The sequence below is a fragment of the Scyliorhinus canicula genome, chromosome 8, assembly GCF_902713615.1.
Source record: "Scyliorhinus canicula chromosome 8, sScyCan1.1, whole genome shotgun sequence".
NCBI lineage: Eukaryota > Metazoa > Chordata > Chondrichthyes > Carcharhiniformes > Scyliorhinidae > Scyliorhinus > Scyliorhinus canicula.
In genome coordinates this window covers 131,541,294-131,556,959 of record NC_052153.1, presented here as the reverse complement: position 1 = coordinate 131,556,959, position 15,666 = coordinate 131,541,294, and the positions used below count along the sequence as shown (strand labels likewise).

General features: G+C 47.8%; 1 protein-coding gene across 4 annotated transcripts in view; it reads right to left on the bottom strand.

The window, feature by feature from the left end:
* kiaa0825 (KIAA0825 ortholog) overlaps positions 1 to 15,666 on the bottom strand; it is a 593,054-nt gene that overhangs the window by 382,878 nt on the left and 194,510 nt on the right. The window lies entirely within an intron of this gene.

Genomic DNA, 15,666 nt, shown 5'->3' with positions numbered 1-15,666 from the left:
GCGTGGTCCGGGGCCTCTGACATCATGACGCTTGTGACGTAGAGCGTAGGAATAGATTGTGCATGCGCAAATCGCTTTTCCTTTTCTGTGTGCTCTTTGCGCAAACGGACTTTCCTTTACTGTGTGCTGTTTTTGGAACTGTGCATGCGCGGCTTTTCACGCATGCGTAAAACACTGGTTTGCCAGATCACGTTTTCCCGGTGACTGCACATGTGCGGCTCCTTGCGCAAGATGGCTGCCAATAAAAATTGCTTCTGTTGCAAGCCTACCTTTGCCTTGTGGTGAGTATAGGTGCCAGTTTTACCAATTTCTTTTGTGGTCACCTCGCAGTAGTTTTCAAACTTGTCCTGGAATATCTGGAAGTCTCTCTTGTCCTGCGTTTGGAGTACTTGAAGGAGTTGAAGACTTCTGTTGCACTTTCACCCGCAATAGCAAGTAGAAGATCTATCTTCTCAGCATCGGCCAAGCCATCTAGGTCAGATGCTACCATGTAAATCTCAAATCTTTGCTTGAATGCACGCCAGTTGGTACTGAGATTGCCGTGGTACCTGAACTGCTGAGGAACAGGATTCTCGATCATCTTGCCCGGGTGCTGTTGTTGGTAGTCATGGATCTTGCTGAGTTGAACTAAATAGATTCAACAGGCACTAACTGGTACCATGTTGTGTTATGTGCTCTAGGATAACACAGGCTGCAACTCGATGCAGCTTTGACCAAATGATACTCCAGACTTTGAAGTAAGTTCAATGTGATTTATTGAACCATTAGCACAGTTCTCTATGAGTTCGACTCTCCTGTTAATCTTGCTATAGTAACTCAGTCTAACTAACCAGTCTGCTCTAAGCACGTGGTGGGTGTGATGCTTCTGATCTGCCCCTATCCTACTCTCCAAGTGTCGCCTGTGGAAAGAGACAGAGCATGTGTGCCCTGTCCTTTTATATGTGGGTTGTGTAATGCCCCCTTGTTGTAGTGTCACCTCTGGGTGTCTTGACTGCCCATTGGTTGTGTCCTATTCTATGTGTTCATTAGCTGTATGTCTGCATGTCAAGATGTCTCTGGTGCTACCTCTAGTGTTTACTTAGTTGTAGTGTATTTACAGTGATGCATATCACCACAGGGGTGTTGCCATTTAGGATTGCCATGGACAAGTTTAGGTATTTGGGGTTCAAGTGATGGGGGAGTGGGTGGCGATGTACAAATCAAATTTAACAAATTTGGTGGAGGTAGTTAGGGAGGACTTTAGGAGGTGGGATACACCACACCTGACATTGGCTAGAGAGGGTCCAGGTGGTAAAAATTAATGTTCTGCTAAAGTTCCTGTTTGTATTCCAGACTCTCCCGATCTTCATTTCAATCGCCTTTTTCTGGAAACTGGATGCAGTGATTTTGGAGTTTATGTGGGTGGGGAAGGTACCTAGGGCGCTGCTAGAGTCAAAGGCAGAAAGAGGGAGTTGGCGTTACCAAATCTGTTGTACTACTAATGGCAGCAAATGCGGAGAAGGTGAGGCAGTGGTGGGAAGGAGGGGTTAGAGTGGGTTAGGATGGAGGAGGAGTCCTGTGTGGGGTCCAGCCTGAGGGCCATGGTGACTGCGCTTCCGCTGGCACCGAGGAGGTACTTGGAGAACCTAGTGGTACAGGCCACGATTAGGGTGTGGAACCAGTTGAGGAGACACTTTAGGATGGAGGGGGTGTTGGTGCTAACACCGCTGTGTGGGAACCGTGGGTTCAAGCTGGGTCAGACAGATGAGAGTATAGGAGGTGGAGCTGGTGAGGGCGAGGGATTTATTTCTGGAGAAGAGGCTTGCAAGTCTGGAAGAGTTGTGGGAAAGGGTGTGGCTTCTGAAGGCAAGCGAGTGCAGGTATATGCAAGTGAGGGACTTGCTCAGAAGGAATGGAGAGGGTTTCCCAACTGCCGGAGTATACCTTACTGGAGTGGTTGCTGCTCCTAGCTGTGGTAGGGGAGGGGAGGATTGGAGATATATACGGGGAGCAGGGGGAGCACAGTGGTGAGGATTGAGGAGAAATAGGAGGAGCTGGCGGGAGGAGTAGATAGGACGGGATATGTGGAGTGAAGCAATGCAGAGGGTGAATTCAACCTCCTTGTGTGCGAGGATGAGTTTGATTCAGTTTAAGGTGGTGCATATGACAAAGGCGAGGATGAGTAGGTTCTTCCAGGGGATGGCAGACGAGTGTGAGAAGTGTGGGCGAGGACCAGCAACTCACGCGCATATATTCTGGGGCTGTGAGAAGTTGGAGATACTGCAGGAGTATTTGGGATGTTATCGAAAATTGTGGGGGTAGAGGCCGGGTTGGACCCTACGGTGGCAAATTTTAGGGAATCGGAAATGCCAGAGCTGAGGGAGGAAAGGAAGGCCGACATTGTGGCATTAGCCTCCCTTGTTGCCTGGCAAGGATTCAGTTGAAATGACAGTCAACAAAGCCACTGGGGGTGGTGGCCTGGCTAGGGAACCTGTGCAACTTTCTCCAGCTGGGAAAGATGAAGTCTAAATTGATGGGATCAGCAGAGGGCTTTGTGGGACTGTTCATGACCATGTTTGGGAAATTGTTCATCGGGAGGGGGGGGGGGGGGGGGGGGGGGGAACGTGAGCAAACTGTCAACAGTGAGGTGTAAAGAATGTTCTTAGGTCTATTTATGTTTTTGTACCTTTGAATATGTTTGGAATAAAATACATTTATAAATTATTAAAGTAAAGACACGTACACACTAACAAGGCTACTCCACTCTAAGACAATTAAGGTATATGAATTGCTAAACAGTTTATGTAGAATGTACCCTCTTATTCCAAAATATATCTACGATCCCTGAACTCCTTAAGATTTCCCTGTTTCCCCAATCAACATCCAAATTAAATAAGTCTACAAGATAAAACCAGCTTATAGTTACCACACAATACGGAATGATACTCAAGTCTGGGAAATAGCTTGTCCTGGTCCTGCTAAGGTGTCTAAACTGCCCTGCTGAAGGTTTTCTGTACTGCCTTGGCTCTAAGATTTCAAGGCTGTTAGATGTAAAATTTGGCCTTCAGGTTTGGCGGCTGGCTTGTCTACTTCTGAACCTACTTGGTGTCAACTGGTCTCTCTTGCTTCTGAGGCTGCTAGAAATTATATATTTGATTCCATTTTGAAGCTGCCTTTTGTATAGTTGGTTGTCTGCCCCTATCAAATTCCTTGACTCTAGATATTATCCTATGCTTATCTCGTTGATCTTCCCAATCGTCTAGGTAAACTATTTCTACTCAAACTATTCACCTCTGATACTTATCCAAAATGCCTTCTAATCTCATTACTGGGAGAGTCGCATCTCACAATGCCTTTTGAAAATTGACTACAGGCAGATTTCTACCTGTTACTGGGCAGATTTCATCCCAGTATGTTTTGTTAAATTTGTTTATCTGCTGTTGCTAGGCAAATACATGACATGAGAGATTTTTATTTTTAAAGACCAATCGTGCATCACATTGTTAAAGTCTATGTTTTGATGTTGAAAATATTGGAGCTGAGGTAAAAAGTTGACAAATAACAGAAACCTGAATGGAAAACAATAATGGCACTGGAATTACCTGTGCCAACATACTGTCTTGGTCTATTACCGGGATTTCATTGAGCAACCAAAAGACAGAAGATTATTCAATTAAATTTTACGGCACATCTCAAAACTACCACCAAAATGGATCACTCATTAGCTGCATTATTTCTTCAAACATTAAAATAAATCAGAGGGTTAATTTAATGAAAGATTGCTTGAACATGCCTTTATAGGGGACTTGCGGTGTGGACCATGGAGTGAGTGGTCACATACAAGGCAGCTCCTGCTCAAGGTCACAGAAAAGAGCTCTTTTTAACCAATACGGGGTGGAATTTTGATGAAAAGATGTAGGTGAATGTTGGAGGAGTACTTTCCCCCGGGAATGGTATATCTCTTGGTTACCAGACCCGGCAGAAAACAGAGATAGATTTTGGCTGAAGATTTGGAGCAGACTTGTGCTGCAGCAACAACAAAAGCCTCTTTAAGCATGCAGGAGGGGAAAGGCTTCAACTTGACTTGATGGCCTTTATTAAAGCAGAATTCCAGCAGCAGAGGAAACTAATGTGAGAAAATCTCACAAAGACCATTGAAGGAGCGGTGACACCCGTAAAGAGTACTTTGCAACGGGTGAGAAGTGTTTGGTGGTGCAGGGGTCATAGGTTCAGGAGATTGAAGGAGTGATCGTGTGATCCACGCCGATCGTGTGGTGACTCTGGAGGCGGAGGTGGGGCTCCTAGGAGACCTCTGTAAAACATTGAAGGCAAAGGTGGAGGAGCGGGAGAGTGCCTCAAGAAGGCAGAACCTGCAAATAGTGAGCCTGCCTGAAGGAGTGGAAGGTGTGAGTGTCACGAGGTACGTCTCGAAGATGCTGGCGGGGCTGGTGGCAGAAGGGGTGCTAGATAAGGCGTCTGAAGTGGACCGAGCGCATAGGTCCTTGAGGCAGAAGTCTGGAGCTGGGGAGCCGCTGCAGGCGGTGATTGTGAGGCTCCACAAATTTGAAGAGAAAGAGAAGATTTTACGGTGGGCCAGGGAGAAGCGTACCTGTGACTGGAAGAGGAATAGGGTCTGAATTTATCAGGACATCGGAGCAGAGTTGGCAAAGCGACAGGCAAGCTTCAACAAGGCCAAGGCGGTGCTGTACTGGCGGCAGATCAGGTTTGGGGTGCTCTACCCGGCAAAATTATGGGTGACGTTCGGAGGCTGGGAGTATTATTTTGTGACCCAGAAGTGACCGGAGACTTCATTAAGCAACATGAACTGAGCGGACAATGCTTGGGAACCGGGGTGCTGGCACTTTGTAATGGTTGGGAGCATGTTTGAAGTGGAGGTGGGGATTGGGGAATGTTCATCTTTTTTGGGGGGGAGGTTTGCTGGTTACTGTTAGGATTGTGAGGGGTGGAAGGTTTGTGTGGGGATGGATGTTCCCGTCCCCCTCACCTGTTTTCTGGGACTATTTATGTTTAATATTTGTTTATTTGCTTTTGGAGAAGGCTACCTGGAGTTCAGGAGAAGTCTTTGTTTGGGAGGGGGTGGGTAAGGTCAACAGGGACTCTTCCTCCTGGAGCTGAGGAGTGGGGGGCAGGGAGAGTTCATTGGTAAGTGCCTTTGGGCAGGGGTTGCTGCGCTAGCAGGTAATGCTGGTGAACGGAAGTGAAGTAGTGGGGGTGAAGGCCGAGAGGGGTGGCCGGGGGACGGGGTAAACTGGGGAGAGGTTGTTGCGATGTGGCAGGGGGTGAGAGATGACATGGTCATGGCCTGAGAAAGGGGCCATCTGGGATGGGCTAGGTACAGGGTGGAATTAAAGGGGCAGGAGTTAAGTGGGGAAGGTGACAGACGACAGAGGGGGTGGAGGCATAAAGCTCCGGGAAGGCTGGTAACGTGGACTGCCCGGGGACTGAATGTGCCGGTTAAAAGATCGCACCTCAGGACCTTGAAAGCGGGTCTTTCTGCAGGACACGCAGCTCCGTGTGAAGAACCAGGTTAGGTTAAGGAAGGGGTGGGTCGGGCAGGTTTTTCACTCAGGGTTTGATTCGAAATCGAGGGGAGTGCCGATTTTAATGAGCAAAAAAAAATGGGATTTGTGAGTGCGAAGGAGGTGAGAGATCCGGGTGGGAGATATGTGATTGTGAGTCGGATATTGGAAGGGGCACAGGTGGTGTTGGTCTATGTGTACGGCCCAAATTGGGATGATGTGTGTTTTATGAGGTGGGTTGCTGGCAGCGTCTCGGATTTGGCCACGCACCCGATGATCGTGGGAGGAGATTTTAACTGTACCCTAGAGCTGAGGGTGGATAGGTCGAGCCCCAGGTCGATGGGTAGGGTACAAATGGTGAGGGAGTTGGGGGGGGTTTATGGAGAGGATGGGTATGGTGGATCTATGGCATTTTCAGAAAACAGGGGGAAGGGAGTATTCCTTCTTTTCAAACGTCTATGAGGTGTACTCGAGGATTGATTACTTTGTAGTGAGTTGGGAGATTTTGGTTGGGGTGGAGGGGGCAGAATATGGTTGGATAGTTATCTCGAACCATGCTGGAGATTCGGTTTAGATTGGGACGAGAGCAGAGGCCGGGGTGGAGGTTTGACTCAGAGTTATTGGTAGATGGAGGTTTCTGTGAGAGGGTGTGGGCAGTGATTAAGGAGTATGTGGAGTTGAATCAGAATGGGGAGGTGTCGGCGGCTATTTTTTGGGAAGCACTGAAGGCAGTGGTCCGGGGGGAAATTATTTTGTTTAAGGCTCGTGCGGATAGGGAAAGGAGGGAGGAACATAACCGTTTCATGAACAAGATAGTGGAGGTGGACAGGGAATATTCGCGGGTACCCACTGTGGAGGGATTGGCGAGGAGGAAAAAGTTGCAGGGGCAGTTTGACAGGCTGACAGCAGGAGGGCGGTAGGGCAACTGCATAGGGCAAGGGAGGTGCAATATAAGTATGGGGAGAAGGCGAGCCGCACGCTGGCGCACCAGCTACGGAGGCAGGCTGCATCCAGAGAAATATTGAAGATACGGATTGGAGCTGGGATGTGGCGTCAGAGCCAGGGAAGATAAATGAGGCATTTAGGGACTACTATCAGGTACTTTATCAGGTGGGCCCGGGAGGAGAGGAGGGGGACATGGGGTGTTTCTGGACGAGCTGGAATTTCCCCAGGTGGAGGAAGCAAAGAGACAGGTGTTGGAGGAGCCCCTGGGGCTGAGGAAGGAGCTGGATAGTATCAGGGGTCTGAAGTTGGGGAAGGCCCCTGGACCGCATGGGTTCCCGGCGGAGTTTTATAAGGAATTTGCAAGGGACCTGGCACCATATCTATCGGGGGCCTTTAATGAAGCACTGGAGAAGGGGGAGTTGCCGGAGGCGATGACGCAGGCATTAATCATACTAATTCCGAAAAAGGGGAAGGACCCGGTGGAATGTGCGTCGTATAGGCCCATATCACGATTGAACACGGATGTCAAAGTATTGGCTCAATTGTTAGCGGGGAGGATGGAGGCATGTGTCCCCCGGGGTGGTGGCAGAAGATAGAACAGGCTTTGTGAAGGGCAGGCAGCTCACGAGTAATATAAGACGGTTATTGAATGTGGTGATGAATCCGTCGGGGCCTCTGGTATGGGAGGTGGTGATGTCCATGGACGCGGAGAAGGCATTTCATCAGGTGGAGTGGCGGTACTTGTTTGAGGTTTTGGGAAGGTTTGGGCCGAGATTTGTGGCATGGGTACGGTTGCTGTATGTGGCACCAAGGCCGAGGGTGAGGACGAATGATATGAGCTCACGAAGGGGTATGAGGCAGGGATGCCCACTGTCACCGCTGCTGTTTGCGCTGGCCATAGAGCCTTTGGCGATGGCTCTCGGGGGGTTAGCAGAGTGGCAAGGGATAATGAGGGGACAGAGGGAGCATCGGGTGGCACTCTATGTTGATGACCTCTTGCGGTATGTTTCAGATCCATTGGAGAGTACGGGAAGGATTATGGGCCTGCTGGGGAGGTTTGGAGGGTTCTCAGGGTGCATGCTTAATGTAGGGAAAAGCAAGATATTCCCGGTGAATGAGCTGGCACAGCGGGCTAACTTAGAGGGGATGCCATTTTTGGTAGCGAGGGATAGGTTTAAGTATTTGGGGATTCAGGTAACGAGGGAATGGATGGGGCTCCATAAGTGGAACTTCACGAAGCTGATGGAGGAGGCTAGGGAGGATCTTATGAGGTGGGATACACTGAACGTAATGCTGGCGAGGAGGGTCCAAGTGGTGAAAATCAATATTACGTCGAGGTTCTTGTTTATCTTTGAAGCTCACCCGATCTTTATACCAAAGGCTTTTTTTTGGAAAGTGGACGCGATCATTTCTGACTTTGTATGGGTGGGGAAGGTGCCGAGGGTGGAGAGGACCCTGCTACAGAGGCAGAGACAGCAGGGGGGGGTTGGCGTTGCCGAACTTGCTTCATTATTATTGGGCGGCGAATGTGGACAAGGTGCGGCGGTGCTGGGAAGGAGAAGGGGTAGAGTAGGTGAGGATGGAGGAATCTTGTAAGGGGTCTAGTTTGAGGGCTATGGTGACAGCAGCATTGTCAATGGCTCCGAGTAGGTATTCAAGGAGCCCAGTGGTGCAGTCCACGGTGAAGATATGGAATCAGCTGATGAGGCATTTCAGGGTGGAAGGCATGTCGGTGCTAACGCCACTGTGCGAGAATCATGGGTTTGAGCCGGGGGGGATGGATAGTGTATACAGGAAGTGGAGGGAAGTGGGGCTGGTCAAGGTGAGGGATTTGTATTTGGAGGAACGGTTCGCCAGTCTGGAGGAGCTAAGGGAATGGGTAGAGTTGCCGAGGGGGGAGTAAATTCAGGGATCTGCAGGTTAAGGACTTTGAGCAAAAGGTCTGAAGGGGGTTCCCTAGGTTTCCGGGATACACCCTGCTGGAGTGACTGCTGCTTCCAGATGTGGAAGTGGAAGGATGAATTGGGGATATATACAAGTGGCTGGGGGAGCAGGGAGGCGAGTGGGTGGTGAAGATCAAGGAGAAATGGGAAACAGAGTTGGGAGGGGAGATCAATTGGGGAGCATGGAGTGAGGCACTGCATGGGGTAAACGGGACCTCCTCCTGTGCAAGGATGAGCCTGATACAGTTTAAGGTGGTACACACGGTGCATTATAGGGGCTGGTTTAGCACAGGGCTAAATCGCAGGCTTTGAAAGCAGACCAAGGCAGGCCAGCAGCACGGTTCAATTCCCGTACCAGCCTCCCTGAACAGGCGCCGGAATGTGGTAACTAGGGGCTTTTCACAGTAACTTCATTTGAAGCCTACTTGTGACAATAAGTGATTTTCACTTTTCATGTGACTCGGGCGGGAATTAGTGGATCTTTCAGGAGGTAGCAGATGAGTGTGAGAGGTGTGGGCGGGGGGCAAGCGAATCACACAAACATGTTTTGGGGTTGTGAAAAATTGGGAAGATTCTGGGAGGGAGTGTTCATGGTCTTAGCCAGGATAATGGAGGAGAAGGTGGGCCCGGACCCTTTGGTGGCGATATTTGGGGTTTCAGAGAAGCCGGAGCTCATGGAGAGGAGGAAGGCCGATGTCGTGGCCGTGGCTTCCGATTGCACAGCGGCGAACTTTGCTGGAGTGGCAGTCGCATCGCCACTGGGATTAGCGGCTTGGTTGGGTGACCTGTACAACTTCCTGCGATTAGAGAAGATAAAGTGTGAGTTAAGGGGCTCTTCAGGGCGATTTGAGGAAAGGTGGGGGATGCTTGTGACCGTGTTTGAGGGGCTGTTCGTCGCGGGGATGGGGGGTGAAAAGAGGAAAAATCTGTACAGACTGTATAGTTGATTTTTGGGAAGTATGTTTCCCGGGGTGTTTGTTCGTTGATACGTTTGTAATAAAATACATTTTTTTTTAAAGAACATGCTGTTATAGAGCCTGTTTTATTTAAAATTATTTCGGAATGAAACAAATGTGTGTGACTGTTAGACCTTCGCTGAGATCAATGGATGCAAGAAAAAATGCAAGGAAGAATGCCAAGTTGTCATAATTTTCTTAAAAATGCACAATATTTTGATTGGTGCATATGACATTCAGAAAGAGAAACAAGTAATGCATTGGATTATGCTGAAAACAAACCCAACATTATCACAGCAGGGAGCTGAAGCACTGTTAAACATTACTGAAATAAAATTGTCTGTGCATTCCCTCTATGTTATGTGTTTGTACAAACCCACAGCAGCATCCCACGACCTACTGAGGTAAAAAAATGCATATTAGTCCAAAGCATTGGTGCATCAGCACAGTGGTACAGTTGATAGCACTGCTGCTTCACAGCGCCAGGGACCCACGTTCAATTCTGGCCTTGGGTACCTGTCTGCGTGGAGTTTACACTTTCTCCCCATATCTGCATGGGTTTCCTCTGAGTACTCAGGTTTCCTCCCACAGTCCAAAGTTGTGCCGGTGAGGTGGATTGGCCATGATATATTGCCCCTTAATGTCCAAGGATGGGCAGGTTAGGTGGGGTTATGAGATTACAGGGGTAGGACAGGGGAGTGAGCCTAGGTAGGGTGCTCTTTCAGACACGATGGACCAAATGGCCTCTTTCTGTACTGTAGGAATTCTATGATTCTATGAAAACAAGAATATAACATGGCTATAAAAATGCTCAACATACGAAAAGTAGTCAAAATTACATCACGGGGATGCAATGTAATTAAACATGATTAAGATTTTGATATGTAAAAGTAATTTTAAGGATTAGTGTGGAATCAATCACAAAAAATGCTAATAACTGAGAGGATAATGACTACACTATATATATATCTCGAAGAAAGACTAGCAGGAAATTGGGATGTCTAAAACCATTTGAAAGGAGTCTAAATATAACACGGTCAAAAAGTGTTGAATGGCTTCTTTAATGCTAAAATGTCTTTCTATTATATTGATTTTAGATGTATTTATATAAATCTGCACATAAATGGGGATTAGCAAAAATATCATACCATTAGCCCTCACTAAATGAGGAACAACTTTGTTGATACCAATACCATAGAACAGTGTTCTTCAAACTCGGGGCGCGACCCACCCGTGAGTCGTGGATGGGTGTCGGGAGGGTCACGGAGCCGTTTTTCGCGGCGCTCCTGGTCCCGCAAATCAGCCGCAGCAGCTGGCATTTAATAACGCCAAAAATGGCCACGAACATATTTTTAAAAATCGACCGCATTGCGCATGCGCACCAATGATCGGGCACACATGCGCAATGCAGCCGATATGTTCGCGGTCATTTTGAAGGCCGCTTGCAGCCAGCGTTATTAAAAGCCGGCTGCTGCAGAGACACAGAAGATTTTTTTACCTAATCTATCTAATCTTCCTGCCTAAAGGGAGGCAGAGGGCAGGATACGCCCCCCGAACGTCGACGTCACATGCTTTGGGCGCGATTGTGATTCTTCCATTTTGTTCACAGCAAACAAGCACCAGGACAGTAAAATTTAAAATGGATTGTTTTGTTATAAGGAAGAGGGGACCAGAGACACAAACAGGCCAGGATCTCACAACTAAACCTGCTGAAGAGAGTGGCTCAGGGGAATCCACAGCAGTACAAAGCAGTGTTGGTGTGAGCTGAGCAGGAGAGTCCACACCAGGACAAAGCAGTGTTGGTGTGAGCTGAGCAGGAGAGTCCACACCAGGACAAAGCAGTGTTGGTGTGAGCTGTCCAGGAGAGTCCACACCAGGACAAAGCAGTGTTGGTGTGAGCTGTTCAGGAGAGTCCACACCAGGGCAAAGCAGTGTTGGTGTGAGCTGTGCAGGAGAGTCCACACCAGGACAAAGCAGTGTTGGTGTGAGCTGTTCAGGAGAGTCCACACCAGGGCAAAGCAGTGTTGGAGTGAGCTGTTCAGGACAGTCCACACCAGGATAAAGCAGTGTTGGTGTGAGCTGTTCAGGAGGGTCCACACCAGGACAAAGCAGTGTTGGTGTGAGCTGTTCAGGACAGTCCACACCAGGATAAAGCAGTGTTGGTGTGAGCTGTTCAGGAGGGTCCACACCAGGACAAAGCAGTGTTGGTGTGAGCTGTTCAGGAGTGTCCACACCAGGACAAAGCAGTGTTGGTGTGAGCTGTTCAGGAGGGTCCACACCAGGACAAAGCAGTGTTGGTGTGAGCTGTTTCAGGAGAGTCCACACCAGGACAAAGCAGTGTTGGTGTGAGCTGTTCAGGAGGGTCCACACCAGGACAAAGCAGTGTTGGTGTGAGCTGTGCAGGAGAGTCCACAGCAGGACAAAGCAGTGTTGGTGTGAGCTGTTCAGGAGGGTCCACACCAGGACAAAGCAGTGCTGGTATGAGCTCCAGGGCCTCTGGTGAACAGCCCATTAAGAAGAAACTGAAATCAGGTACAAAGCAGTATAAAGGCGATTTTTAAGGTATGGATTTATTAATTGTGCTAATGCAAATCAGGATGCAAGGCCCATGTGTTATATGCAGGGAAGTACTGGCAAATGAAAGTTTAAAACCCTCAAAATTTCAAAGGTATTTGAAGACTAAGCATGGTGAGTTTGAGGACAAACCTCTTGATTTTTTTCAGAGGATGCAACGAGAACTTAAATCGTCAGCTGAAGTCCTCGGCAGAAATGTTGCATTGAACGACAAAGTACAATTAGCCTCTTACATGATAGCTTACCGTGTAAGCTAAAGAGAAAATTCCCCATACCATAGCAGAGAGATTAATTCTCCCTGCAGCATTAGATATAGTTCGTACGGTCATAGATGAGAGGTTCGTTGAAAAAGTGAAATGCATCCCACTTAGTGATAGCACAGTGGTTCGCTGAATATCTGATATTACTGAGAATTTAGAAGCCCAGCTTATTTCTCATTTAAAATCAGCGCAGCATTCTCAATACAACTGAATGAAAGTACAGACATTTCAGATTGTGCAACCTTGCTAGTATACGTTAGCTATGTTTGGCACAATGAATTTGTTGGAGATTTACTGTGCTACCTGACTTTAGCAACCGACTGGCGCAGAGATTTTTGAAGTTTTGAATAGTTTTGTGGTTGGAAAGTGCAGGTTTGACTAGGGTAATTGCAGAGGAATCACAAGTGATGGAGCAGCCAACATGACTGGGAAAAACAGCGGAGTTATAGTAAGGATTAAGGAGGCAGCTGGTCAGGACATTGTTTGGAATCATTGTTTTATTCACCGTGAGACAATGGCATCTAAATGAATTCCATCCAATCTTGAAGTGGTGTTGAAAGGAATAGTGAAAGTTGTGAATTTCATTAAACGCAGCCCACTCAATACCAGACTTTTTGACACTTTGTGTTCCGATATGAGCTGAGCACACACATTTATTGTTCCACACAGAAGTACGTTGGCTGCCAAAGGGTCGGGTGCTACTCAGTTTACGAACTGAGGTACGAAGTCCACGCTTTCCTCCTCGAGAAATTGTCCCCTCTGGGTGATTTGTTTGCTGATGAAACTTGGATGCTAGCAAGGTCTTACCTTGCAGACATCTTTTCAATTCTAAATGAACTGAACCTCAAATTGCAAGGGAAGGATGATGATTGCTTTCGGCACTCTGAAGAAATCGAAGCTTTCCAAAAGATATTGAAAGTAATTGAAAGTGCGAAGCCAAAACTACTACATGTTTCCCACACTGCTACGACACATTGAAGAAAACAGCATTAGTAAGGAAACTGTAAATGGATTGGCAAGCCTTATTGAGTTGCATCTGGCTGCCCTAATCGACAATTTTGGTCGCTACTTTCCAGAGGAGAAGTTTAAGATTCTGAAAGAGAGGAGATGAGTGAAAAATCCCTTTGAGTTTGAGACCCCAGAAACAGTTCTTAACTTGCAGCTGACTCCAAAAGATGAAATTGAGCTTATGCACCTCAGCTGTGACAGCATATTAAAAGCACGGCACAAGTCAATGAGGCTGTCAGCATTCTGGAGTAGCATCTCTGAGGAGTATCCGGAGCGGAGTAAAACAAGCATTTTGTTGCTCTTGCCCTTCACAACAACCTACATGTGCGAGGTTGGATTTTCTGTCCTCACAAAGATAAAGACGCCACAAAGGAACCGGCTGAATCCTTCACCCAATATGCGCATAGCCCTCTCTTCCTGTGAACCTGATTGGAGTGAGATCGTGAGGACCAAGCAGGCTCACCTCTCGCATTAACGGTAAGAGAAAATGGTGGGTCACGAAGATCGGCCGGCGTGGGTCGCGAGGGTCGGCCGGCGTGGGTCGCGAAGGTCGGCTGGTTGGTAAAAAAGGGTCCCGTAAAAAAGGTTTGAAGAACATTGCCATAGAACACTGCAGAGGAACCTCCTTGCTTAATCCTAGTCTGCAGTCAGCATTCCCTTGAAATGGATAAACATCGGTATTATTTTGTGAAAGGCTGAATAACCAAATATGCTATTTATTTAAAACAAACTAGTTCTTTACCCAGAGAATAGTGGGGGCATAAAATGCATTGCCTGTGGAAGTAGTTGAATCGGAAACATTAGGGACCTTCAAGCGGCTATTCCCTCTTCTTCGGCACCAACTGCCATATGGTAAGTTTAAATGTCCAGTCTTTGAACAAATGAATGAGTGGATGGGTAAGGTGGGTAGCTGCCTAAATGGGTGATGTGGATAAGGGGGTAGGGGGGTGAGGTGAGGTAGGTAGGTTCGGAGTGGGTAGGATGAGTACGATGAGTAGGTGGAAAATTGAAGTGGGTAGGCACTTGTGATCCTTAAGCGGCTAATTAATGGCTCAAGGGTCTTTGCCACTGCAGCTGGTATTTTACCTGGCATCACATGACCATGCTGGGGGAGGGGTGCCCATCGGATAGCCTCTACAAGGCAAAACCCCCATACCTGAATTCCCCCTCCCCCTATCCTATTGATCCCAACCTCCAATGTCCTCTTGCCAAGACCTGCAAGTCTAGCCCTGGTGAGATCCCAGAACTACCTTTGTTGGGACTCTAAGGCTCCATTTCTTCAGGGAACTGCTGACAGTGCCAGCAGTGGTCACTGCTCCTAAATGCCACTACTGGGCAAGAGAGCTGCCTGTCATTTGATTTGGAGTGGAGCTCTCTACCAATGGGGCGGAAGGCTCTTTGAAAGCTGTCTTGCACTCTCTTCACTTTAATTGCAGTTTTCTACTGCCAGTCTTCAACATGTCATGGGAGCAGCTTATGCAGCACTGTCTTTCACCTCTGAAGAGCAAGAAGAGCACCAACACAAACATCAAAGGCATCAGCTACCTTCCCCTCAGCCACATACTGTTCCATTGCATAGAGGGAATGGACATAGAGATCCAGTTCCAAGGAGATATGACTCTCAACACAGGGTCAGACAGAGGATCACTTCTCTTGACATGTGTGAGGCTCAGGCTTACAGGGCAGGTCATTGCTGACATCTACAACTTTCTGGACCCAGACATCTTTCCCAGTGCCAAAATGGTGTCTCTGTCTCTTGCCAATGTTATGTGCTGTCATCCCTGCAAGAAGAGAAAGCAAAGCATTGAGTATTTATAATGATTGCATGGCTTAAATGTATGGGATAAAACAACATTTGCAGAGGGTGATTGTAAGGCATGGATACATAAGGGCCATAGGATGAGGGTGAATAGGAGTAGCTGCTCAGATGGGGATGGGAGGTATCAGTGAAGTTGCAAGGTGCGTTTCTCTGAGGAGTGCTGTGGGTGTTAATGTTGTATTTAACCTGCAATAGAATGGATGCTTTAAGTTTGGTAATTAAACACACCAATTGTCAACTGGGGAAAGATTTGGAAGTCTCGATGCACTGGAACCAGTTTGGAGAGACCACACTTCTGCTGACTTCCTTGGCCACTTCCATCCACGCCTGCTTGGTTGGAGAGGCTGGCCTCTTCCTCTCATACTTGGGAGACATCAGTTAAGAGTTGGAGCGTTCCCATGTCTCCTTTCCAGCCCTTTAGCTGCCGAAGCCTCAAAATTCTGTCCAGTTGACCAATTCCAACCTATGCTAGGATTCCTTTCATCACAAATCCTCCCTTTGACGAATCCAGGAGACACACTACACACCCTGCCTTAATGTTTGGGGTTCCTGGAAATAGGATGCTTATGACATGTATCAGTTACAGAGCATCTGCAACACCTGCTGAATAGTTCAACAGGTTGCCAACCTGCTAATGATCTC